This window comes from Arachis hypogaea, chromosome 18 (genome assembly GCF_003086295.3).
Source record: "Arachis hypogaea cultivar Tifrunner chromosome 18, arahy.Tifrunner.gnm2.J5K5, whole genome shotgun sequence".
Taxonomy (NCBI): domain Eukaryota; kingdom Viridiplantae; phylum Streptophyta; class Magnoliopsida; order Fabales; family Fabaceae; genus Arachis; species Arachis hypogaea.
Genome location: NC_092053.1, coordinates 50,916,904 through 50,943,527, shown reverse-complemented (window position 1 = coordinate 50,943,527; position 26,624 = coordinate 50,916,904). Strand labels below are relative to the sequence as shown.

The window sequence follows — 26,624 nt, the reverse complement described above, 5'->3', positions numbered from 1 at the left end:
TCACTATATTTTTTAGGAAAATCATCCATCACAGGAGAAACAGAATTACCTAATAGATTCATCTCTAGCCCACCAATCTTCTCTTTATGAGTGCACACATCCTTATGAAATTTAGCATATTTTGGGACTTGATGTATGGCATCAAAGAGTGAAATAGTTACCTCTACATTCTTGAAGATTTGCATTATGTTGGGATCAAGCTCCTCATGCTTCTTGGCCTTCTTAGCTATCGTAGGAAAAGGTATAGGAATTTTTTTCTCTAAGTTGTTCTTCCTCTTCGGTTCCTTGGCCCTCAATTGCTCTTTTTCTTCCTTTGCAACTTCTTCTTCCTTTTCATCTTCATCTATCTGCATTGTTTCACCAACTTGTACATTAGGAACATCCTCTGCCAACTTGATAGGCTTGGGCTTAACTTCCTCAAGCATTGTACTACTTCTCAAGGTGATTGTATTAATGCTACCCCTTGGGTTTGGAATAGGTTGGGAAGGAAGGCTAGATGAGCTACAGGCTTAGTTGGTGTTGGTATTGTTGGTAGGAGGTAGGGACAACCTTGAGAGAATCTCGGCTATGAAGGATATTTGAGCACTCATAGTGCCAACTTGTGCGTTGAGATTCTTAGTGTTCTCTTCATTTTTCTCTATCATAGCCCTAGGTCTCTCTTGTTCTTGGTAGAGTGCACGGTGAGAGTCATCACCTAGGTTTGTGGGAGAAGAAGAAGGTTGATTGGGTTTTTGTCTTTGGTGAGGCGTTTGGTATCTATGGTTGTTAGCTTGGTAGGTATTGTTGTGGTATTAGGAAGAAGGTTGGTTGTTGTTGTGGTATTGAGAAGATGAGTTGTCTAGGTTCCATCTTTGATTGTTGATACATGCGAAATTGTTACTCTGAGGTTGTAAAATTTGTTGTTCGTTCTCTCCCTGGCAATGGCGCCAATAATTGGTGCACAATACCATGGTCCAGACATAACTTCACAACATCGCACAACTAACCAGCAAGTGCACTGGGTCATCCAAGTAATAAAACCTTACGTGAGTAAGGGTCGATCCCACAGAGATTGTTGGTATGAAGCAAGCTATGGTCACCTTGTAAATCTCAGTCAGGCGGATATCAAATGGTTATGGAGTTTTCGAATAATAATAATAAATAAACAGAAAATAAAGATAGAAATACTTATGTAATTCATTGGTGAGAATTTCAGATAAGTGTATAGAGATGCTTTCGTTCCTCTGAACCTCTGCTTTCCTGCTGTCTTCATCCAATCCTTCCTACTCCTTTCCATGGCAAGCTTTATGTAAGGGCATCACCGTTGTCAATGGCTACATTCCATCCTCTCTGTGAAAATGGTCCAAATGCTTTGTCACGGCATGGCTAATCATCTGGAGGTTCTCGATCATACTGGAATAGGATTTACTATCCTTTTGCGTCTGTTACTACGCCCAGCACTCGCAAGTTTGAAGTTCGTCATAGCCATCCCTTCCCAGATCCTACTCGGAATACCACAGACAAGGATTAGACTTTCCAGATCTCAGGAATGGCCATCCATGGGTTCTAACTTATACCACGAGGATTCTAATAACTCGGACTCGGTCCCCTGTATTAGATATCCAAGAGATATTCATTCTAGTTTGTTTGCATGTAGAATGGAAGTGTTTGTCAGGCACGCGTTCATAAGTGAGAATGATGATGAGCGTCACATAATCATCACATTCATCATGTTCTTGGGTGCGAATGGATATCTTAGAAGCGGAATAAGTTGAATTGAATAGAAAACAGTAGTACTTTGCATTAAATCATGAGGAACAACAGAGCTCCACACCTTAATCTATGGAGTGTAGAAACTCTACCGTTGAAAATACATAAGTGAAAGGTTCAGGCATGGCCGAGAGGCCAGCCCCCAAAACGTGATCACAGGATCAAAAATACAATCCAGGATGTCTAATACAATAGTAAAAAGTCCTATTTATACTAAACTAGCTACTAGGATTTACAGAAGTAAGTAATTGATGCATAAATCCACTTCCAGGGCCCACTTGGTGTGTGCTTGGGCTGAGCTTTAGCTTTCCACGTGCAGAGGCTTCTTTTGGAGTTGAACGCCAAGTTGTAACGTGTTTTTGGCGTTCAACTCTGGTTCGTGACGTGTTTCTGGCGTTTAACTCCAGACTGCAGCGTAGAACTGGAGTTCAACGCCCTTTTGTATCATTTAAACTCGGCCAAAGTATAGACTATTATATATTGCTGGAAAGCCCTGGATGTCTACTTTCCAACGCAATTCGAAGCGCGCCATTTTGAGTTCTGTAGCTCCAGAAAATCCACTTTGATTGCAGGGAGGTCAGAATCCAACAGCATCAGCAGTCCTTCTTCAACCTCTGAATCTGATTTTTGCTCAAGTCCCTCAATTTCAGCCAGAAAATACCTGAAATAACAGAAAAATACACAAACTCATAGTAAAGTCCAGAAATGTAAATTTAACATAAAAACTAATAAAAACATCCCTAAAAGTAACTAGATTCTACTAATAATATACTAAAAATAATGCCAAAAAGCGTATAAATTATCCGCTCATCACAACACCAAACTTAAATTGTTACTTGTCCCCAAGCAACTGAAAATTAAATAGGATAAAAAGAAGAGAATATACTATAAATTCTAAACTATCAATGAAACATAGCTCCAATCAAATGAGCGGGATTTGTAGCTTTTTGCCTCTTGAATAGTTTTGGCATCTCACTTTATCCATTGAGGTTTAGAATGATTGGCATCTATAGGAACTCAGAGTTCAGATAGTGTTATTAATTCTCCTAGTTCAGTATGATGATTCTTGAACACAGCTACTTTATGAGTCTTGGCCGTGGCCCTAAGCACTTTATTTTCCAGTATTACCACCAGATACATAAATGCCACAGACACATAATTGGGTGAACCTTTTCAGATTGTGACTCAGCTTTGCTAAAGTTCCTAATTAGAGGTGTCCAGGGTTCTTAAGCACACTCTATTTTTTTGCTTTGGACCTTGACTTTAACCACTCAGTATCAAGTTTTCACTTGACACCTTCACGCCACAAGCACATGGTTAGGGACAGCTTGGTTTAGCCGCTTAGGCCAGGATTTTATTCCTTTAGGCCCTCCTATCCACTGATGCTCAAAGTCTTGGGATCCTTTTTATTACCATTGCCTTTTGGTTTTAAGGGCTATTGGCTTTTTGCTCTTGCCTTTTGGTTTTAAGAGCTTTGGCTTTTTCTGCTTGCTTTTTCTCTCTTTTTTTCTATTTTTTCTATTTTTTTTTTCTGCAAGCTTTGTTCTTTACTGCTTTTTCTTGCTTCAAGAATCATTTTTATGATTTTTCAGATTATCAAATAACATGTCTCCTTGTCATCATTCTTTCAAGAGCCAACATATTTAACATTCTTAAACAACAACTTCAATAGACATATGCACTGTTCAAGCATTCATTCAGAAAACAAAAAATATTGTCACCACATCTAAATAATTAAACTAAGTTCAAGGATAAATTCGAAACTCATGTACTTCTTGTTCTTTTGAATTAAAACATTTTTCATTTAAGAGAGGTGATGGATTCATAGGACATTCATAACTTTAAGACAAAGTTACTAAATACTAATGATCATGTAATGGAGACACAAACATAGATAAGCACTTAACATAAAGAAAACGAAAAACAGAGAATTTAAGAACAAGGAATGAGTCCACCTTAGTGATGGTGGCGTTTCCTTCTTGAGGAACCAATGATGTCCTTGAGCTCTTCTATGTCTCTTCCTTGTCTTTGTTGCTCCTCCCTCATTGCTTTTTGATCTTCTCTAATTTCATGAAGGATGATGGAGTACTCTTGATGTTCCACCCTTAGTTGTTCTATGTTGGAACTTAATTCTCCTAGGGAAGTGTTGATTTGCTCCCAATAGTTTTGTGGAGGAAAATGCATTTGAGGCATCTCCGGGATCTCATGGTGATGAGCTTCATGCGTCTCTTGAGATCCATGAATGGGCTCTCTTGCTTATTCCATCCTTTTCTTAGTGATGGGCTTCTCTTCCTCAATGGGAATGTCTCCTTCTATGGAAGCTCCAACTGAGTAACATAGATGGCAAATAAGATGAGGAAAAGCTAGCCTTGCCCCAAGGAGAGGGCTTTTTGGCTATTTTGTAGAGTTCAAGGGAGATGACTTCATGAACTTCTACTTCCTCTCCAATCATGATGCTATGGATCATGATGGCCCGATCCACAGTAACTTCAGATCGGTTGCTAGTGGGGATGATGGAGCGTTGGATGAACTCCAACCATCCTATAGCTACAGGCTTGAGGTCCAGTCTTCGTAATTGAACTGGTTTACCTTTGGAGTCAATCTTCCATTGAGCTCCTTCCACATATATGTCGATGAAGACTTGGTCCAACCTTTGATTAAAGTTGACCCTTCTAGTGTATGAGCGTGCATCTCCTTGCATCATAGGCAAGTTGAACGCCAACCTCACATTTTCCGGACTAAAATCTAAGTATTTCCCCCGAACCATTGTAATATAATTCGTTGGATTCGGGTTCTTACTTTGATCATGGTTCTTAGTGATCCATGCATTGGCATAGAACTCTTGAACCATTAGGATGCCGACTTGTTGGATGGGGTTTGTTAGAACTTCCCAACCTCTTCTTTGGATTTTATGTCGAATCTCTGGATACTCATTTCACTTGAGCTTGAAAGGGACCTCGGGGATCACCTTCTTCTTGGCCACAACATCATAGAAGTGGTCTTGATGATCTTTGGAGATGAATCTTTCCATCTCCCATGACTCAGAGGTGAAAGCTTTTGTCTTCCCTTTTCCTTTTCTAGAGGATTCTCCGGTCTTGGGTGCCATCAATGGTAATGGAAAAACAAAAAGCTTATGCTTTTACCACACCAAACTTAGAATATTGCTCGCCCTCGAGCAAGAGAAGAAAGAATAGATGAAGAAGAAGAAGAAAATATGGAGGAAAGGGGGGAGAGGTGTATTCGGCCAAGAAGAGAAGAGAGGGGTGTGTTGTGTGAAAATGAGGAAGAATGGAGGGCTTTATATAGGGAAGGGAGGGGGGTAAGGTTCGGCCATAAGGGTGGGTTTTGGGTGGGAAATTGATTTTAAATTTTGAAGGTAGGTGGGGTTTATGAGGTAGGTTTATGGGGAAGAGTGGATGGATGTGAGTGGTGAAGTGGTGATAGGGAAGAGAGATTGAGGTGATTGGTGAATAGTTTTGGGGAAGAGTGTTTATTGGAAAGAGAGGATGAACATTGAGAAGAGGGAAGAGAGTGAGTGGTGGTAGGTGGGGATCTTGTGGGGCCCTTAGATGCTGAGTTGATCCTGTGGGGTCCACAGATCCTGAGGTGTCAAGAATTTGCATCCCTGCACCCATTAGGCATGTAAAATGCCATTGCAGGCAATTCTGGCATTTAAACGCCGAATTGATGCTTGTTCTGGGCGTTTAGCGCCCAGATGCTTGTTTCTGGCGTTCAGCGCCAGCTCTTCCTCAGTGTGCATTTCTGGCGTCTGAACGCTAGGATGCTGCTTGTTTCTGGCGTTCAACGCCAGATCCATGCTCTGTTCTGGCGTTGAACGCCAGACAGATGCTCCTTACTGGCGTTTGAACGCCAGTGAACTCCTCCTCCACGGTGTGATTTTTCTTCTGATGTTTTTGATTCTGTTTTTAATTTTTCTATTTATTTTGTGACTCCACATGATCATGAACCTAATAAAACATGAAAGAACAACAAAAATAAAAATAAAATTAGATAAATAAAAATTGGGTTGCCTCCCAACAAGCGCTTCTTTAATGTCAATAGCTTGACAGTGGGCTCTCATGGAGCCTCACAGATGTTCAGAGCATTGTTGAGACTTCCCAACACCAAACTTAGAGTTGGATATGGGAGTTCAACACCAAACTTAGAGTTTGACTGTGGGGGCTCTGGTTGACTCTGTTTTGAGAGAAGCTTACTGTGCCTCTTTTCCATGTTTACAGAATGATGTCCTTGAGTTTTAAACTCAAGGGAGTCCTCATTCAATTGAAAGACTAGTTCACCTCTGTTAACATGAATCACAGCTCTTGCTGTGGCTAGGAAGGGTCTTCCAAGGATGATGGATTCATCCTCATCCTTCCCAGTATCTAGGATTATGAAATCAGCAGGGATGTAAAGGCCTTCAACCTTTACTAATATGTCCTCTACTTGTGCATAAGCCTATTTTCTGGAATTGTCTGCCATCTCTAATGAGATTTTAGCAGCTTGTACCTCAAAGATTCCCAGTTTCTCCATTACAGAGAGTGGCATGAGGTTTATTCCTAACCCCAGGTCACATAGAGCCTTCTCAAAGTTCATGGTGCCTATGGTACAAGGTATCAGGAACTTTCCAGGATCCTGTTTCTTCTGAGGCAATCTCAGTTGATCCAATGCATTTAGTTCATTGGTGAACAGGGGAGGTTCATCTCCCCAAGTCTCATTACCAAATAAATTGGCATTCAGCTTCATGATTGCACCAAGAAACTTGGCAACTAGTTCGTCAGTGACATCCTCATTCTCTTCAGAAGAAGAATATTCATCAGAACTCATGAATGGCATAAGGAGGTTCAATGGAATCTCTATGGTCTCTAGATGAGTCTTAGATTCCTTTGGTTCCTCAGAGGGAAACTCCTTATTGATCACTGGACGTCCCAGGAGGCCTTCCTCCTTGGGATTCACGTCCTTCTCCTCTCTTGTGGGTTCGGCCATGATGGTCAATTCAATGGCCTTGCGCTCTCCTTTTGGATTCTCTTCTGTATTGCTTGGGAGAGTACTAGAAGGGGTTTCAGTGATTCTTTTACTCAGCTGGCCCACTTGTGCTTCCAAATTTCTAATGGAGGACCTTGTTTCATTCATGAAACTCACAGTGGCCTTAGATAGATCAGAGACTAAATTTGCTAAGCTAGATGGATTCTGCTCAGAATTCTCTGTCTGTTGCTGAGTGGATGATGGAAAAGGTTTGCTATTGCTAAACCTATTTCTTCCACCATTATTAAAGCCTTGTTGAGGCTTTTGATCCTTCCATGAGAGATTTGGGTGATTTCTCCATGAGGGATTATAGGTGTTTCCATATGGTTCACCCATATAATTCACCTCTGCTATTGCAGGGTTTTCAGCATCATAAGCTTCTTCTTCAGAAGATGCCTCTTGAGTACTGTTGGATGCAGCTTGCATTCCATTCAGACTCTGAGAAATCATATTGACTTGTTGAGTCAATATTTTATTCTGAGCCAATATGGCATTCAGAGTATCAATTTCAAGAACTCCCTTCTTCTGAGGCGTCCCATTACTCACAGGATTCCTCTCAGAAGTGTACATGAACTGGTTATTAGCAACCATGTCAATGAGTTCTTGAGCTTCTGCAGATGTTTTCTTTAGGTGAATGGATCCACCTGCAGAAGTATCCAATGACATCTTAGCTAATTCAGACAGACCATCATAGAATATATCCCGGATGGTCCATTCTGAAAGCATGTCAGAAGGACACTTTTTGGTCAGTTGCTTGTATCTCTCCCAAGCTTCATAGAGGGATTCACCTTCTTTCTGTCTAAAGGTTTGAACATCCACTCTAAGCTTGCTCAGCTTTTGAGGAGTAAAGAACTTGGCTAAGAAAGCCATGACCAGCTTATCCCAAGAGTTTAGGCTATCTTTGGGTTGAGAGTCCAACCACACTCTAGCTCTGTCTCTTATAGCAAATGGGAAAAGCATGAGCTTGTAGACTGTAGGATCTACTCCATTGATCTTAACAGTATCACAGATCTGCAAGAATTTAGTTAAGAACTGAAAGGGATCTTCAGATGGAAGTCCATGAAACTTGCAGTTTTGTTGCATCAGAGAAACTAATTGAGGTTTAAGCTCAAAATTGTTTGCTCCAATGGTAGGGATGGAGATGCTTCTTCCATGTAAATTGGAATTAGGTGCAGTAAAGTCACCAAGCATCCTCCTTGTATTATTATTTTCGGCTGCCATCTCCTCTTCCTGTTCGAAAATTTCTGTAAGGTTATCTCTGGATTGTATTTTAGCTTCTCTTAGTTTCCTTTTCAGAGTCCTTTCAGGTTCAGGGTCTGCTTCAACAAGAATGTTCTTGTCCTTGCTCCTGCTCATATGAAAAAGAGGGAACAGAAAAATAATAATAATAGAGATCCTTTTTGCCCAAGTATAGAGGTTCCCTTATGTGAGTAGAAGAAAAGAAGAGAAAATCTGAACTCAGAGAGAGAGGGTTCGGATTTTTGGTGAGTGGGGGAGAGATGTTAGTAGATGAATAAATAAATAGAAGGAGATGAGAGAGAAAGAGGATTTTCGAAAATAATTTTTGAAAAAGAGTTAGTGATTTTCGAAAATAGTATTTGAAAAAGGTTAGTAATTTTTGAAAATTAAAATCAAAAATTAAAATAATTAGTTAATTAAGAAGGAATTTTGAAAAAGAGGGAAGATATTTTCAAAAATTAGAGAGAGAGAGTTAGTTAGGTAGTTTTGAACAAGATGAGAAATAACCAAAAAGTCAATTAGTTAGTTGAAACAAATTTTGAAAATCAATTTTGAAAAGATAAGAAGTTAAGAAGTTAGAAAAGATAGTTGAAAAAGATATGATATGAAAAGCTATGATTAAAAAGATATGATTTTGAAAAAGATAAGATAAAAAAGATATTTTTGAAGAGATATGATTGAAAATAGTTTTGAAAAATATTTGATTTTTTAAAATCACAATTAATGACTTGATTCACAAGAAATCACAAGATATGATTCTAGAACTTAAAGTTTGAATCTTTCTTAACAAGTAAGTAACAAACTTGAAATTTTTGAATCAAAACATTAATTGTTGATGATATTTTCGAAAATTATGATATAAAATTAAGAAAAAGATTTTTGAAAAATATTTTGAAAAAGATTTTTGAAATTTTTGAAAATAATAAAAAATGGAAAAGATATGATTTTTGAAAAAGATTTTGAAAAAGATAAGATTTTTAAATTGAAAATTTGATTTGACTCATTAGAAATAATTGAATTTTAAAAATTTTTGAAAAAGTCAACTCAAATTTTCGAATTTATGAGAAAAAAAAGGAAAAGATATTTTTTTGATTTTTGAATTTTTTTTATGATGAAAGAGAAAAACATGAAAAAGACTCAATGCATGAAAATTTTTGGATCAAAACAATGAATGCATGCAAGAATGCTATGAATGTCAAGATGAACACCAAGAACACTTTGAAGATCATGATGAACATCAAGAACATATTTTTGAAAATTTTATATGCAAAGAAAACATGCAAGAAACCAAACTTAGAAATCTTTCATGTTCAGACACTATGAATGCAACAATGCACATGAAAAATAAGAAAAGACACAAAACAAGAAAACATCAAGATCAAACAAGAGGATTTACCAAGAACAACTTGAAGATCATGAAGAACACTATGAATGCATGAATTTTCGAAAAATGCAAAATGAATATGCAATTGACACCAAACTTACAATTTGACTCAAGACTCAAACAAGAAACATGAAATAATTTTTTATTTTTATGATTTTATGATTTTTTTGGATTTTTTTTTTCGAAAATTAATGTGAAAAAGAGAAATAAGGATTCCAAAATCTTTAAGAAGAATTCCAGGAATCTTTCAATATTAGCCCAAAGCTCCAATCAAAGGGTTAGACATGGCTTAATAGCCAGTCAAGCTTTAGCATGTAAATCAGGTGGATCTGGAACAGCAGCAGGTGGATTAGCAACAACTAGCTTGCTCTTGATAATGTTGGGTTGGAAGCCCTAGTCCAAATAAATTTAGACATGGCTTTACAGCCAGTCAGGCTTCAACATGCTTCATGAAACACTAGAATCCATTCTTAAAAATTCTGAAGAACATAATAAAATTTTTTTGAAAGATTTTTGAAAAAAAATTTTTTTTTTGAAAATTTTTTCTTTGAGAACAAAATAAGAAGAAAATTACCTAATCTGAGCAACATGATGAACCGTCAGTTGTCCAAACTCGAACAATCCCCGGCAACGGCGCCAAAAACTTGATACATGCGAAATTGTTACTCTGAGGTTGTAAAATTTGTTGTTCGTTCTCTCCCTGGCAATGGCACCAATAATTGGTGCACAATACTATGGTCCAGACATAACTTCACAACTTCGCACAACTAACCAGCAAGTGCACTAGGTCGTCCAAGTAATAAAACCTTACGTGAGTAAAGGTCGATCCCACGGAGATTGTTGGTATGAAGCAAGCTATGGTCACCTTGTAAATCTCAATCAGGCGGATATCAAATGGTTATAGAGTTTTCGAATAATAATAATAAATAAATAGAAAATAAAGATAGAAATACTTATGTAATTCATTGGTGAGAATTTCAGATAAGTGTATAGAGATGCTTTCGTTCCTCTGAACCTCTGCTTTCCTGCTGTCTTCATCCAATCCTTCCTACTCCTTTCCATGGCAAGCTTTATGTAAGGGCATCACCGTTGTCAAAGGCTACATCCCATCCTCTCTGTGAAAATGGTCCAAATGCTCTGTCACGGCATGGCTAATCATCTGGAGGTTCTCGATCATACTGGAATAGGATTTACTATCCTTTTGTGTCTGTCACTATGCCCAGCACTCGCGAGTTTGAAGTTCGTCACAGCCATCCCTTCCCAGATCCTACTCGGAATACCACAGACAAGGTTTAGACTTTCCGGATCTATGAAATGGCCATCCATGGGTTCTAACTTATACCACGAGGATTCTAATAACTCGGACTCGGTCCCCTGTATTAGATATCCAAGAGATATTCATTCTAGCTTGTTTGCATGTAGAACGGAAGTGTTTGTCAGGCACGCGTTCATAAGTGAGAATGATGATGAGCGTCACATAATCATCACATTCATCATGTTCTTGGGTGCGAATGGATATCTTAGAATCAGAATAAGTTGAATTGAATAGAAAATAGTAGTACTTTGCATTAAATCATGAGGAACAACAGAGCTCCACACCTTAATCTATGGAGTGTAGAAACTCTACCGTTGAAAATACATAAGTGAAAGGTTCAGGCATGGCCGAGAGGCCAGCCCCCAAAACGTGATCACAGGATCAAAAATACAATCCAGGATGTCTAATACAATAGTAAAAAGTCCTATTTATACTAAACTAGCTACTAGGATTTACAGAAGTAAGTAATTGATGCATAAATCCACTTCCGGGGCCCACTTGGTGTGTGCTTGGGCTGAGCTTTAGCTTTCCACGTGCAGAGGCTTCTTTTGGAGTTGAACGCCAAGTTGTAATGTGTTTTTGGCGTTCAACTCTGGTTCGTGACGTGTTTCTGGCGTTTAACTCTAGACTGCAGCGTAGAACTGGCGTTCAACGCCCTTTTGCGTCATCTAAACGCGGCCAAAGTATGAACTATTATATATTACTGGAAAGCCCTGGATGTCTACTTTCCAACGCAATTGAAAGCGCACCATTTTGAGTTCTGTAGCTCCCGAAAATCCACTTTGATTGCAGGGAGGTCAGAATCCAACAGCATCAGCAGTCCTTCTTCAACCTCTGAATCTGATTTTTGCTCAAGTCCCTCAATTTCAGCCAGAAAATATCTGAAATCACAGAAAAACACACAAACTCATAGTAAAGTCCAGAAATGTGAATTTAACATAAAAACTAATAAAAACATCCCTAAAAGTAACTAGATTCTACTAAAAATGTACTAAAAATAATGCCAAAAAGCGTATAAATTATCCGCTCATCAATTGTGGTTGTTTCCTTGAGAATTATCTCTCCACCTATGATTAGAGTTATTACCATGGGAGTAATTGCTTTGACCTTGAGATTGATAGGGTGGGCGATTGTTGTAGTTGTTGGCTACCGTAAGAGCGTAATACCCTTGGACTTGATGGCATTGGTTGGTATAGTGCGAGGTACTAAAGCATAAACCACACACTCTAGGAGGTCCTTCAAGTTGGAAGATTTGAGGTGGGCCTTGGATGGCTTGGATTGATTGAGATGCCTTTTGTCCTTGGTGAATCTCCTTGAGGAGAGTAGTCATTTCTCTAAGTACTTTAGTCAAAGCTAGCCAAGTTGGAAGAAGGTGCTTCCACCACACTCTTGGGAGGATTGTTCCTCACTCTTACATGTTAGGTAGTTTTGGCGACATCATTGATCAAACTCCATGCTTCCGCCGCTGTCTTGTTCTTAGAAAGGGAACCACCATTGGAGGCGGTGAGCAATCTCTTATCTGGTGCACAAAAAATTCCAGTGAAATAGCTAATGAGAAAATGAGTATCTAATCCATGATGTGGACAAGATTCCAACAACCTCTTAAATCGAGTCCAATATTCATAGAGTGTCTCTTGGTCTCTTTGCATTATTCCAAAAATTTTCTTTCCGATGTAGTCGGTCTTCTTTGGAGGAAAGAAATTATCTAAGAACTCTCTTCTCAATAGGTCCCATTCAATCACCACTTCATCAGGTTGGGAGTAGAACCATTCTTTTGTTTGCCTCTCAATGGAGAAGGGGAAAGCAAAAACCATGATAGCAATCTCATCAGCGCCATACCTTCGAGCCGTAGAACAAGCTATTTAGAAGTCTCTCAAGTGCCTAATGGGGTCTTGGCCCGGTAGTCCATGGTACTTAGGAAGCAAGTTGATCAGACTATTCTTCAGCTCAAAATTACAATCAAGATTCGGATACCTAGCTTGCAACAGTCGAAGAATGAGATCCGGTGCTCCTTGCTCGTGCAAGATAATCCTACATGGCTCCACCATGTGCAAGGATATATCAGTAGTGCCAACAGAGGAATAGGAAGTTCCTTCATTGAATGTGGACTCTAGATCACTCTCAGTTCTGTCTAGTGGTTCGGAAGGTTCCTCAAGGAAGGCCGAAATACTAGCCGTGTAATCCAACCGACGTCTAGCTTACCGAGTATGAAGTAAGTTTCTTTCAATTTCGGGATCAAACTCGGATAAGCTAGAATCTGGTTGAAACCGAGTCATTCAACTTAAAAGTCATAGCTCATGCATTAAAGAAAAACTAAACTAAAAGCAAACTAATGAAAGCAAGTAAACTATCTACAATATTCACATAACTAATATCAAAGCACACATTGCAACCATTCCCCGACAACGGCGCCAAAAATTTGATAGTGAAGATTATTGTTCGTCTAGAATTTCTCAATAGAAAATCATGTCACAGTATAGTCCTAGACCAACAAATAACTATTTTGATCAAATTTTGATATGATTGTCACAAGTTCAATCCCAATAAAAAGAAACTGAGAGTATTAGTCTCAGGTCGTCCTCAAGAGAATGGGCAAACATATGCATCAATATTGGTTAGAATTCCGGGGTTGAGATTCATAAACAAGAATTTAAACTACTAAAGCTTAGCATGCAAGAATATTAAGTGCAAGATGTAAGAACCGGAATTTTTCAGGTAAAACTGTTTTAATAAAATAATTTTAGTGTCTGGAATAGATTCAAAATTTAGAAGTTTAAATTTGAAAATAGAAAGGTGAAATTTGATTTTAGTGAATTTTTCTGAGTTGGAAAATGTATCTTTTTTGAAAAGTTTTTGTAAAAATGCGTACTGGCACTTAAGCTGGCAGTGCCGGCTCTATTCTGTCCAGTACTGCGTATTTTGAAAAATAAGATTTTGAAAATTGATTTATTATTTTGAAAGGATAAAAATAATTTATAATTAAAAATCGGGCACTAATCTTAAAGATTTTGGTCCATAGTGGGCCAAACGGGCTAAAACCGCTAACGGGTTGGACCGGGTCCAAGTTGAGCCCAAGTCCAACTTATATATGCCTCCTTTAATGAACTTTCAGCTCATTTTTATTAAAGAGAGAGAGAGGGAGTTCGGTTATGAGAGAAGAGAGAAGAGAAACCATGGGAACACTATTCATCCTCCATTTCTGGGAGCCATAACTTGAGCTACGGAACTCCAATTGACGTGCCGTTTATGGCCACACGAAGATCTTGTCGAGCTCTACGTTTCTATTTAAGAAAACCTGGTAAGAAATTGCATCTCACTTCCCAGTTTCCAGCCCTAGTTTTCTGTGCATTTTTTGGTTTGGTTTTTGAGCAAGTTTTGTGGTTTTGGTTGTTTAGGTGATATTTAGTAGCGGATAATTGTTGGAAATTGCCCCAATCCTCTTTAGACAAGATAAGTTGCTCATAAACCCTTGTGGTGTTGTATGTTTGGGTTTCTAGATTTTGATTTTCACATATATATTATATTAGTTGAGCTTTGGTGGCTTGTTGGTGAGTCTTGGAAGCTTGTTTGGACTCAAGTAGTGTTTTGTGCATATTGGGAATCGGCCAAGGTATCGTTTCGGTTTCCTTTATGTAATCTATAATGTTTCTGGAAACTTAAGCTAGTTGACCTTAAGATAGGATTGAATTGAATGTATATGTTAATTGAAAGTGAATTGTGATTTAGTGATTGATATAACCGTGTATGGAGTGGATATGGTTGGGGAGTAATATTATATGTTGGTGGTTGTTGGTGTTGAAAAAGTGGATTATAAATATTGTGGACTATTATTGTTGATAAGGGTGGTTGATATGGTTAATGAGTAATGATGAATAATTGATATTTGTGGGTGATTGTTGAGAAGTATTGGTGTTAATGATGAATTATGATGTTGATTGCTGTGGGTGAGTGTGTATGTTGATATTGGTAATATGAATGTTGATTTTGATAACTATGGTTTGAAGATGTGAGTTTTATGAGAGTAATATGAGGAATTGTAGTGGTTGATGTTGATGTTGATTGATGATGATTATGAATGATTATGATGGTTTTGGATGTTAATGACAAAGGATTTTTATGGTGTTGAATGATGTAATTGGGATATTATGGATGATTGAATTGGGAGAGAAATGGTATAGACTTTGATGTTTTTTTAGTATTTTTTGGGTTATGATTAGTTTGGTTTTGAATTGTGAGTTTTGGTGAAATTGAGGTTTTGAGGTTTTTGGTAAAAACTGGTTTTTAGTAAATTTTGATGAGTCATAACTTATGCCTCAGTTTTAAAAATTTGTTGAAACTTGTTTAGAATTAAAGTTCATTGAAAAGTCTTAAAATTGATATAAAGTTTGTAAAATTTGGATTTTTGTAGAGGAAATTATGATCATTCAAAGTTTGGTGTCAAAATCTGAAATTCTGCAAGGTTGCAGAATTTTGTGATTTTTGGTATGTGCGCATGCACACCCCTGTGTAAATTTAAACCAGTGTGCACGCACAGCCCTATGCGTACGCACAGGCAGGGAAAGGCTTCCTGTTGAGAGCGCTAGCACAATTTGTGCGCGCACATACCCAATGAGGTTTTACAACCTGTGCGCACGCACAAGTTGGGAAGGTCAATGCCTGTGTGTACGCACACCTCTATGTGTATGCACACATCTTAAAAATCTACTGGGCGTGCGCATGCACACCCCTGTATGTACGCATAAGTCCTTTTTATAACTTAAACTTTGTTTTTAAACTATTCACTTTCCCAACAAGATTGTATACTTCTATGACACCATTTAAAGACTCTTGGGCTTATTTTTGGGGCATTGGAACATGGCAAAGGCCTTAGGAGAATTTATTTGGTGTTACTTTGAAAAGTTAGCGAACGGAGGTTTAGGATTCTGGTGTATTGAGGATGAGTTTGGTTAAGAGAAAAGGAAGAGTAGTGAACTTGGTGATTACCGATAATGAGATGAGCAAACTGATGAACCAATGAGTTCAAAATGGAATATTTATGATATTGGTGATGAATTGTGATGAGTTGAGAACTTGGAAAGTAATGATTATGGTTAATGGAATGAGTATGGGTGGAAGGGTGCCATGAGCACTGGCCCTTGAGATTGAAATTGTGATTATGATATGTTTTGTTATCCGTCGTAGGGGCTGTAGCAGTCTCCCGCCAACGTGCAGATGTGAGAGTTAAAGCTGAGCTTCTCACTCATATTTTTCACAACCAGAGGAAGGTGGTAGGGCATGCTCCCACGGAATGTTTCCCTCTAAAAAGGAGAAGGTGGTAGGGCACTCATCCCTCGGAATTATTCCTCCTGAAAATGCGATGTCTCTCTGATTGCAAGGTGGTAGGGCACTAACCCACGGAATCATGCGACAACCAGAGGAAGGTGGTAGGACACGCTCCCTCGGAATGTTTCCCTCTGAAAGGAGAAGGTTGTAAGGCACTCATCCCTCGGAGTTATTCCTCCTTATGCGCAATAGGGAGATTAATCCGGGAGTTGTCGACCGGATTTTCTGTTGGGTTTGGCATTACAACCGACATATGATATCACAGCCAATAGGATAGACATTCATCATATGAATCTTCTATATGCTTGCTTGCTTTGTTTACTTGATCTTGCCTAATTGTATAACATGCCTACTTGCTTCTTGAATTACTTGCTGTAAATGAATACTATCTGTGTTTTACTTGCTTGCATTTATCTTGTGTTTTTCTGGTGCTGAGGAGGTTAGGTAGGTGGTGGTGATGGGATCGCACGGAGGTTAGGTTGGCGAAGGTTGTGGGATACAACAGTATGATTAGTATTAGTTAAAATCCTTTAAGTTTAGAAAACCCTGTTTATTGTTTAAGGTTTACGTTAATTATAATTGTTCTAGGCTTGAATATCAGTTTGATGTGAAGTTCTAGGATTGCCTTTGGCATCCCGAAGCCTTACATCTTACATTATTGGGCACTGTTACCATACTGAGAACCTCCGGTTCTCATATCATATGTTGTTGTTGTTTTTCATATGCAGGTTACAAATCCACTTCGGTGAGATTGCGGATATGATGACAGAGTGGAGTATGGTTCCTCCTTGGTTCATTTCTGTTTTACCTTTTGTAGTTACTCTCACATCTCTTTGTATATTTATTTTTATGGCCTTAGAGGCCTACTTGAGAAATAAGTTGTATAAGCTGTTTTAAATTCCAAAACTCTGTATTTCTCTGGTCTTAACTAGTCGGCTTAAACTGTGCAAGCTGCGGCTAGTCCCCTATGATTATTATATTCTTATATCTATATATGTTCTATTCTCTTGCATCTATATCTTGTATCTTGTACGTTAGCTTTGTGTGAACGTTTCGCGCTTTCGTATTTCTGTCTTTGAGCTTAATCCTTTATCGGGCTTATAGAATATATTATTTCCTTCTATATAAATATGTACAAGCCTTAGAATTGTCATAACCTTTGATTAACCTTTGCTTTACGGCTAGAGGTAAGGCTTAGGGTAATTAGGGTGTTACAAAAGAAACTAAATCGAAGCAATTAAGGCAAGGTATAAGTAAATGTAATCTAACAAGGTAACATATAAATCTACTTCTACTCTAGAACTAAGTATACAACTAAACTAACTATAACAAGAATCAAGCAATTCGGATTTTTGGGTTCAAATATGAATTATAAAAAGGACTCTTGGCTAAGTCATAGGAATTAGGATCACTATCCTTGTCTAATAACCATATATTGACAATTATGAGGAACCAATCCCATTAAGTCTACTTCTACAAGTGAAGTATGTCAAATAGCTTGATCAATTTTAACTCATAAGTCCCAATCCAACTACTAATTGCCTTAGTAGTAGATTAGTGTCAATGGGTATCAATTTGACCACTAAGGGTTCTCAAACTACCAAATCAATTAGACCCAATGACTCAAGGTCACCCAATTCCCTTAGCCTAGGCCAAGAGTATAGAAAACTACTCCATAATCAAAGAAAACATTTCATCAAACACATGGTAGGCACTAACTAAAGACATATTTAAATTGTAAAATTAATTGGAAATCACAAGTACCCACTAACAATTATCAATAGAAAAAAATAACTCAAATAACACTATTGATGCCAAGGCATCTTAGGCTAGTTTCACTAGCATTTTTCTGTTAGTTTTAGTGGTTTTATGCATTTTCTTGAGCTTAAAGTAACCAAGAATGGTTAAATGAATAACAAAACAATGAACCATCCAAACAGTATGATTTTGATGCAAATTCCATGAGTTTTAGTTATATTACTTGAATGCTATGAATGGAAGAATTCTCATGAAATTTTGCAAGACTTTGATGCAATTGTTTGGATGATTTCAGGAAAGAAGAGGCTAAGCAAGGAAGCAACAAAATCAATAAAGGAAGCTTGAATATCACATGTGGAGTTTAAGTTCCAGTTTAAGCTTAAACTGGAGCTTAAACGCCAGAATCATGAAGGCTAAGAAATGCTGAAACTGAAGTTTAACCTCCAGTTTAACCTTAAACTGGAGGTTAAACGCCAGAATGAAAGTCTCACCAAAGAAGCATTTCCACGTTTAACCTCCAGTTTAACCTTAAACTGGAGGTTAAACGCCAGAATGAGAATGCCACTCAGGAAGCATTTCCACGTTTAACCTCCAGTTTAACCTTAAACTGGAGGTTAAACGCCAGAAATGGGAAATGCACCAGGGAGCCAATTCCACGTTTAAGCTCCAGTTTAACCTTAAACTGGAGCTTAAACGTGTTCGACCAAGTTTTCTCCTCCAGGGTTGCTTTCTCCATTTCCACGTTTAAGCTCCAGTTTAACCTTAAAATGGAGCTTAAACGTGTTCGACACCTCCAGGGCTACCTTTCTCAGCTTCCACGTTTAAGCTCCAGTTTAACCTTAAACTGGAGCTTAAACGTGTTCGACCTCCAGGATGGCTTTCTCTATTTCCACGTTTAAGCTCCAGTTTAACCTTAAACTGGAGCTTAAACGTGTTCGACCTCCAGGGCTGCCTTTCCTATCTCCACGTTTAAGCTTCAGTTTAACCTTAAACTGAAGCTTAAACGTGTTCGACTAAGTTACCCTCCAGGGCTGCCTTCTTCCATTTCCACGTTTAAGCTTCAGTTTAACCTTAAACTGAAGCTTAAACGTGCTCCCACAAAAGGCATCACTGGAAGTGTCTGGCGTTTAAGCTACAGTTTAAGCTTAAACTGCAACTTAAACGCCACTCTTGGAAAAGGGTTCTGGGCCAAAAATATTGCAGTTTAAGTTAGTATTTGAACACAAACATTAACTTAAACTTACTCTGGTATGAAACCCAATTGAATATCATGGTTTATGGGATTAGGCCTGAAGGATTGATGAGTCTGAAATTTCAATTTATTGAGTCATGTGTCTTTATTTGATTATCACTAAGTTGGCTCAATGAATATTACAGAATTTGGATCAACAGCCTCATCAAGATTATGGATCATAAACCCAAGGCAAAAAGGAAAGCAGGGAGAGGCCTCAAAGCCCAAGAAACACAACAGAAGCTCAATATAGAAAGTGTATAAATAGGATAGAATTTAAGTTAGGAAGGACTTTTACTTTTTCATTTGGCTAGTTTTCATATCTTTGTAATTGAATTCAGAGCTATGACTCACTAAACCCCTTTCATTGGGTTAGGGAGCTCTATTGTAATTCAATGAATCAATAATAGTTTATTTTCTTCTTCAATCTTTTCTCTTGAATTTTGTTAGAAAGCTTCTCGATCTAATTCCATTGGGTAGTTGTCTTGGGAAAGAAACTACCCATAATTGGAATCCTTCGGAACCTTGGGAAAGGAATGGAGGATTCATGCTAGAGAAGCTTTCTCACAGTGAATTGGATTGGGGTTTGGATGGATATTGTGACATGTAATCCTACCAAATTGTGGTTCATGAAGCTGTGTGGTATAATCAGTGATCGAGCATCATCTCTTCTTATGAACATTTAAACCAAGGGATTGGGAATTTGTTTGTTTTTAGAGAGAATTGGTGAGCCAAGGGATTGGGATCCAATCATATAAGATTGCCAAGCAAAATTTAATGAACGCATTGGTTGAGGAAGAGATAAACATGTTTTGATTCGGAGATCTCAATATCTCCTATAACCCAATGAATTCCCCATTTCTGATTTCCACTTTCTCTTTACATTCTGCAACTAAATTCATGCAATCACCCCCATTCCCTTTTAATTTCAGCAATTTAGCTTCTGCTCTTTAATTCATGCAATTTAAGATTCCGCCATTTCAATTTCTTGTCATTTACTTTTCCCGCCAATTTTACATTCCGCAATTCTCATCTAAATCTTGATTCCGCTCAACTAGAACACACTTCTAATCCGAATTGCTCATTCAACCAATCCTTGTGGGATTCGACCTCACTCTATTGTGAGTTTTTACTTGACGATAACCGGTGCACTTGCCGGAAGGAATTTTGCCGATCGTGCAATTTCCTAAAATCGTGGCATAACAAGTTTATGCGCATCAAGTTTATGGCGCCGTTGCCGGGGATTGGTTTTCGATTGACAATTCTCAAATTGGAAGTTAACTAGATTGAGCATTTTTTTTTTGTTTTGATTAATTCAGTACAAGTTACTTGTTGAATTTTAATTTCTGCACTCTGTTACATGCTTTCTTTCTTCATGCCTTTAAATTCAAGCAACTAACTCACTGACTCACTAACTGTTTGAATTAATTCCTCAACTGCTCTAACCATACTCTTCCATTAACCAAGAGTATTTCACTTGTTTGTTGCCTGTGCTGTGTTCTTGTATGACAGGTAGGAGAGGAGAGACATCAACTCCTCCATATACTGAACCAGAGAGGACCCTTCATAGACTTAGAAGGGAAGCAAGAGGGAAGAGAATACTGGGAGAAGAAGAATCTGAAGGAGAATCTGAGGACAATTTTGAGGAAGCTTTAGATCTCAACATGGATAGAGAAATTCACAACCATGAGAGAGCTGATGGAAACAATGCCATTCCTGAGAGGAGGGTTCTTAGTTCATACATAAACCCAACCTCTGGGAATTGTGGTAGCAGCATCCAGAAACCACCCATTCAGGCCAACAATTTTGAGCTCAAACCACAGCTAATATCACTTGTGGAGAATCATTGTTCATTTGGTGAAAGTGCTAATGAAGACCCAAACCAACATCTCACAAAATTCCTGAGAATTTGCGACACTGTGAAGTCCAATGGAGTCCAGGAAGATGCCTATAAACTGCTTTTGTCCCTATTTTCACTTAGGGACAAGGCAGCTAAGTGGCTGGAATCATTCCCAAGGGGGAGCCTAACAACATGGGACGAGGTGGAAAGCAAGTTTCTGGCACGTTTCTACCCCCCACAAAAGGTCAATAGGCTTTGATCTGAGGTTCAGACTTTTAGACAACAAGATGGTGAAACTCTCTACGAGGCATGGGAGAGATTCAAGGATTTGACAAGGAAATGCCCACCAGACATGTTCCATGATTGGGTGCAATTGCATATTTTCTATGATGGACTGTCTTATGAATCAAGGAAGGCTGTAGACCATTCAGCAGGAGGTTCATTGAACAGGAAAAAGACTGTGGAAGAAGCCATTGAAGTGATTGAGACAGTGGCTGAGAATGAGTACTACTATGCATCAGAGAGACACAACACTAAGGGAGTCATGGAGCTGAACCATGTTGATACAATTCTAGCCCAAAACAAGGTGTTTGCCAAGCAACTAGCAGAGCTCACCAGGAAATTAGAAACAAAACAAGTGGCTGCAATACACACACAAGATCAAGAGGAAGTAAACACTGAAGGAGGTGATCGGGAAGAGGCCAACTATGTGGGAAACCAACAAAGGCAATCATATGATCCACATTCCAACACTTACAACCCAGGATGGAAAAACCACCTAAACTTTGGGTGGGAAAACCAACAAACCCAACCACAAAACCACAAACCTTACAACCACAACCAACATAATGATTCCACATACCAAAAATCTAACCAAAGATCATACCAAGCCACACAAAACACTTACTCTCAACCACCATATCATGGCCAAAATAATCAACCTACCCAACCTAACCCGAACCAACAATTTCAAGATCAATTAAACAGGATAGAAGAAATGCTTGCAACCATGAGTCAAGACATAACCGAATTGAAAGCTTTTAAGGAAGAAGTAAATTCTAACCTGCAAAACCAAGGAGCTGCCATCCAGAAGCTAGAAAATCAAATTGTGTATTTGTCTAAGCAAACCCCTGGGACAAGCGTTTCTCATCCTGCCAAGGCTATTGCAAGGGAAGAATGTAAGGCCATAACCCTCAGAAGTGGGAAAAATCTAAAGGAGATCTCAAAGGAAACCACAGAGGATGAAGCAAAGGAAAATGTGAGAGATAAGGAACAAGGACAATCTTTTACATCGTCTGCAGCAAAAGAAAAAGAAAAAGAGGTCCTGAAGTCTTATACACCTAAAGCACCATATCCTCAACGTTTGATGAAAAGTGAAAAGGATGGCCAATTCTCCAGGTTCTTGGAAATTTTCAAGAAGCTTCAAATCAACATTCCCTTTGCTGAGGCAATAGAGCAAATGCCACTATATGCAAAATTCTTAAAGGAATTGATGACCAAGAAGAGAAGCTGGAGAAATGAGGAAACTGTGTTGTTAACTGAAGAATGCAGTGCCATCATTCAGCACAAATTGCCTCAGAAATTGAAGGATCCAGGCAGTTTCCAAATCCCCTGCATCATAGGAGAAGTCATGGTGGAGAAGGCCTTGTGTGACTTAGGGGCCAGTATCAATTTGATGTCTCTAACAATGATGAGAAGAATGAAGATTGAGGAAGCCAAACCAACATGAATGGCCCTCCAATTGGCAGATCGAACTTTTAAATTCCCTCATGGGATAGTTGAGGATTTGTTGGTGAAAGTGGGAGATTTTATATTTCCTGCTGATTTTGTGGTGTTAGATATGGAGGAAGAAGCCAAAGCTTCAATAATTCTGGGAAGACCCTTCCTGGCTACTGCTGGAGCCATCATAGATGTACAAAAGGGTGAACTCACTCTTAGACTACATGATGAGAAATTGGTGTTTAACGTATTCAAGGCAATGAGCTATCCATCAGAATCACTAAGGGAATGCATGAGGGTGGATGTAGTGGACATTGCAGTACAAGAAACCTTTGAGGAAACAACAAAGGAAGTGGCAGAGGAGGAGTTCACCAAGGACATAGAAGTTAGTGACATCAAGGCTGCTGAAACAACCATGCCAAGCATGCCAGAGATAGTGAGAGAAGAGAAGGAAGCACCAAAACCTGAGCTCAAAGCATTGCCCCCTAATCTCAAGTATGCATACTTGGGTAGTGATGAGAGTCATCCTGTTATCATTAGCTCTGCCCTGAGTCAAGAACAGGAAGAAGAATTGATCAAGGTGCTACAAACTCATCAAGATGCCATTGGATGGACCCTAGCTGATTTGAAGGGGATAAGTTCATCCATATGCATGCATAAAATCTTGTTAGAAGAGGATGCTAGACCCTCCATCCAATCTCAGAGACGATTGAATCCCGTCATGAAAGAAGTGGTACAAAAGGAGGTCATGAAGTTATGGCAGGCAGGGGTAATCTACCCCATTTCTGATAGCCCATGGGTTAGTCCCATCCATGTAGTTCCCAAGAAAGGTGGCATAACTGTGGTGCCAAATGAGAGGAACGAACTCATACCCACAAGAACTGTCACTGGGTGGAGGATGTGCATAGACTACAGGAAGCTCAATGAAGCCACCAGAAAAGATCATTTCCCACTCCCATTCATGGATCAGATGCTTGAAAGGCTTGCAGGACATGCTTACTATTGCTTTTTGGATGGATACTCAGGCTATAATCAGATAGTAGTTGATCCTAGAGATCAAGAGAAAACATCATTTGTTTGTCCATATGGAGTTTTTGCTTATAGACGCATGCCCTTTGGATTGTGCAATGCACCTGCCACTTTCCAAAGATGCATGCTGTCCATCTTTTTGGACATGATTGAAAAATTTATTGAGGTCTTCATGGATGATTTTTCTGTGTTTGGAGATTCTTTTCCTAGCTGCCTACACCACCTTGCCTTGGTGCTTAAGAGGTGCCAAGAGACTAACCTAGTATTAAACTGGGAAAAGTGTCATTTTATGGTCACAGAAGGAATAGTCCTTGGCCACAAAATCTCTAATAGAGGCATTGAGGTGGACAGAGCTAAGGTGGAACTCATTGAAAAACTACCTCCACCAAGTAATGTCAAGGCAATTAGGAGTTTTTGGACACGCTGGTTTTTACAGAAGGTTATTAGAGACTTTTCTAAAATAGCCAAACCTTTGAGTAACTTGCTTGTCTCTGATACACCCTTTGTATTTGATAAAAATTGCATGCTAGCCTATGAACTTTTGAAGCAAAAACTTTCCTCTGCACCTATCATTGCCCCACCTGATTGGAACTTACCTTTTGAACTGATGTGTGATGCATCAGACCTTGCTATTGGGGCAGTGTTAGGACAAAGGAAAGACAATTTGGTACATGTGATTTATTATGCCAGTAAAGTCTTGAATGATAACCAAAGGAATTACACAACCACTGAAAAAGAACTCTTGGCAATAGTCTTTGCATTTGACAAATTTAGATCCTATCTCATTGGATCTAAAGTCATTGTCTTCACTGATCATTCAGCTTTAAAGTACTTACTTGCTAAACAAGAATCCAAAGCAAGACTTATTAGATGGGTTCTTTTGTTGCAGGAATTTGACATTGAAATCAAAGACAAGAAGGGTGTAGAGAACAAGGTGGCAGACCATTTATCAAGGATACCATGTGAAGAAGGAAGCGCACAAAGCACACATATAAATGAGTGCTTTCCTGATGAACAACTCATGGTAATTCACAAGGCACCCTGGTTTGCAGACATAGCAAACTTCAAGGCCACTGGGAGTTTGCCGTTGGAATTTAACAAGCATCAAAGGAAGAAATTGGTAAATGATGCCAAATACTTCATCTGGGACGAACCATACTTGTTCAAAAAATGTTCGGATGGCATACTCAGAAGATGCATATCAGAGGAAGAAGGAAGGGAAGTCTTATGGGACTGCCATGGCTCCATTTATGGAGGACATTTTGCAGGAGAAAGAACAGCAGCTAAGGTGTTGCAGTGTGGTTTTTATTGGCCCACGATCTTCAAAGATGCAAAGGAACTAGTGAAGCACTGCCATGAATGCCAGAAAGCGGGGAACCTGCCAAGAAGAAATGAAATGCCACAACAATTCATTCTGGAACTTGAATTGTTTGATGTATGGGGGATAGATTTCATGGGACCCTTTCCCTCCTCATACTCAAATAATTACATTCTGTGGCAGTAGACTATGTCTCCAAATGGGTTGAAGCAATAGCAACTCCAACCAATGATAATAAGGTAGTCATGAACTTCCTCAGAAAACACATTTTTTACCGTTTTGGGGTTCCAAGAGCAATCATCAGTGATGGAGGAAGCCACTTCTGCAACAAACCATTAGAGGCATTGCTTCTAAAATATGGAGTCAAACACAAGGTAGCCACACCATACCATCCACAGACAAGTGGACAAGCCGAAATATCTAACAGAGAACTCAAAAGAATCCTGGAAAAGACTGTGGGAACTTCAAGGAAGGACTGGTCGATTAAGCTAGATGATGCTCTTTGGGCATATAGGACAGCTTTCAAAACACCAATTGGAATGTCTCCTTTCCAACTAGTATATGGAAAAGCTTGCCATTTGCCACTAGAGTTGGAGCACAAGGCATACTGGGCCTTGAAACTTTTGAACTTGGACAGCAAAGCTGCTGGAGAAAGAAGGATGTTGCAAATCCAAGAGTTGGAAGAATTCAGAGCTGAAGCTTATGAGAATGCCAAAATTTATAAAGAAAGAGCAAAGAAGAAGCATGACAGCAACATAGCCCCAAGGAAATTTGAAGAAGGAAAAAAAGTATTGCTTTACAATTCTAGGCTGAAGCTATTTCCAGGGAAGCTAAAATCAAGGGTCTGGACCATTCCTTGTCACCAAGGTCTCCCAATATGGACAAGTAGAAATCATGGAAGAAAAGTCACAACGAATCTTCATTGTGAACGGTCAAAGACTCAAACATTACTTGGGAGATGTGGAGGAGAAGAACAAGGTTAAATATCACCTCAACTGAGGAAGTTGACCGTCAAGCTAATGACGTTAAAGAAGCGCTTGTTGGGAGGCAACCCAACCTGAGGTAATACCCTTTTGCTGTTTCTTTTATTTGTTTCAATAAAAAGGGTGAAGTAGTTTCTGTGCATTGCAAAGAATTAAGTTTGGTGTTTCACACCAAACAATGAATTCGTGGATCAATAATTCAAAGGGGAATGTGTGACTCTAAGTTTGGTGTTCCACCATAAAGATCAACTGTACACAACAACCTTTGAATTATATGAAAGGAACAACCATTCTAAGCAGTCACAAAAATGCTTAAAACCCTTAGCAGCAACTTCATTCCAAAGAGAATTCAAGGATTCAAAGAACAGAAAGTAAGTGGGAGACTAAGTTTGGTGTTCACACACCAACTTAAGACTCAGAGACTTACCCACACATAGTTGAGCTAACCACTCAAGTGCTTGAGAAGCAAGCAACTTCATCACTCTTTGCAGGAAAGGAAACAAGGATCTTAAAGCATGAAGCAACAATTAGGAGAAGAAGGAGAAATCAAATTGTTCCTGCAACAAAGAGAAAACAAGAAATTTCACAAGGTGTGTTGTTCCTTGACAATTCTTTAAAAAGGGCAAACAAAAGCATGCTTGTTCTGGTTTAAACTGTAATTGTTGAATCTTTCTGGAATGTGAAGTTACTAGTATGTTTGTCTGTTTATTGCTTT

At 38.8% G+C, this 26,624-nt stretch overlaps 2 non-coding genes across 2 annotated transcripts; one reads left to right on the top strand and one right to left on the bottom strand.

The window, feature by feature from the left end:
- Positions 1 to 7,491: 7,491 nt before the first annotated feature.
- On the top strand, positions 7,492 to 7,599 carry LOC112773363 (small nucleolar RNA R71). Its single transcript, XR_003187917.1, has one exon. It is a non-coding gene; the product is annotated as a small nucleolar RNA R71 (small nucleolar RNA).
- Positions 7,600 to 21,110: 13,511 nt separating this feature from the next.
- On the bottom strand, positions 21,111 to 21,214 carry LOC112773621 (small nucleolar RNA R71). The gene has a single exon (XR_003188162.1). It is a non-coding gene; the product is annotated as a small nucleolar RNA R71 (small nucleolar RNA).
- Between the last annotated feature and the right edge of the window lie 5,410 nt (positions 21,215 to 26,624).